This window comes from Elephantulus edwardii, unplaced genomic scaffold (genome assembly GCF_000299155.1).
Source record: "Elephantulus edwardii isolate Elephantulus edwardi_28Jun2011 unplaced genomic scaffold, EleEdw1.0 scaffold00040, whole genome shotgun sequence".
In the NCBI taxonomy this organism is placed as follows: Eukaryota; Metazoa; Chordata; class Mammalia; order Macroscelidea; family Macroscelididae; genus Elephantulus; species Elephantulus edwardii.
In genome coordinates, this window is record NW_006399790.1 from 6,130,954 (window position 1) to 6,132,343 (window position 1,390).

Consider the following 1,390-nt stretch of genomic DNA (forward strand, 5'->3'; position numbering starts at 1 on the left):
GTTGTACATATATAACTATATATAGATATATAATTGGTTCTGCTGTATCTATGGATACATTTATAGCATAAACGAATATGTTCATAGCTGTGGTTGCAGTCCCCAAAGGTACTTGGTTTGAGTCCACCAGCTGCTCCGCAGGAGAAGGATGGACAGTCTCCTCCTGTGTGATTAACTGCCTCTGAAAACCCACCAGAGGATCAGCTATGGGTTGGTTCTGACTCAATGGTACTCAACAACAAAAGTATGAATATAGAAAGATCAAATACAAACCTAAGTATAGTCATGGTTAGAATCCTTTTCACTTGTACATATCTATTCATCTTTCATGTCTATATATAAGTGAAAATCTGATGTACTTCCAGGAGGTGGAACTCTTATCTATATCCTTCGAGAAAAATTCTGGTTTTTCATTATGTTTCATGGCATCCACACTTGAGTTCAGATATGTTCATCAGGTGGTGGTTTTTGTCAGAAAGTCACAAACTGAAATTGTGGCTTTATGTATGAAGAGGAAGAAGAATGTTGGCTTATTGAGATTATAGAGGTTATTGCAAATGTCAGTACAGGAAGGTGCTATTGAGGTAAGAAAGTTGAATTTAGCCTGCTGAGATTTACTGGACCCTTTGGAAAATTGATATGAACCTGGTTTTGAGAAACCAGTCTCAAAATAGGCACTGTTGTTATGTGCCATCTATTCACCTCCGACTCATAGCAGCCCTAAGTGCAACAGCTCAATCCTGCTCTATCCTGAGCCAATTTCATTGTCTTAGACACACCTATCCCCATTACCCTAGTCACTGAGTCAATCCTTCCACCCTTCCAAGCACTTGTTGGAGGGGATGGAGAATTTCAGGACAGATTTGGCCTTCTCAGAAAACTATCTAAATAATAAAGAGGGCCTTGTTAAAACATAACTGGGCATCTACAATGTAACAGTTTTGGGGAGAGATTGCAAGTTTAGCTCCCACCAGGTTTTGCAATCCATCACAGTTTCTTGGAAGAGACTATATTTCCTTTCCCCTTGTAGTTCTGGAAGGTCATATGATTGTCCTTGCCACTAAAATATGGACAGATTTGGGAATCCAGAATGTCACTTCTAAGAAGCCCTGGTGGTCCCATGGGCTTGAACCAGGCCTTCAAACTTGTTCATTCCGGTTGGACACTACCTCCTGCTAAGAATTTGCATTTCTACCCCAGATATAGGGAGCTCTGGTAGCTTAATGGTGAGGAATTGTATTGTCAGTCCAAGGTTGTTGTTGTTGTTGTTGTTATGTGCCATTGAGTTTCTTGCAACTTATAGCGACCCTATGTACAACAGCCCTAAAACTTGCTCTATCCTGTGCCAGTCACACTGCCTCTGACACACCGATCCCGATTACCCCAGTCA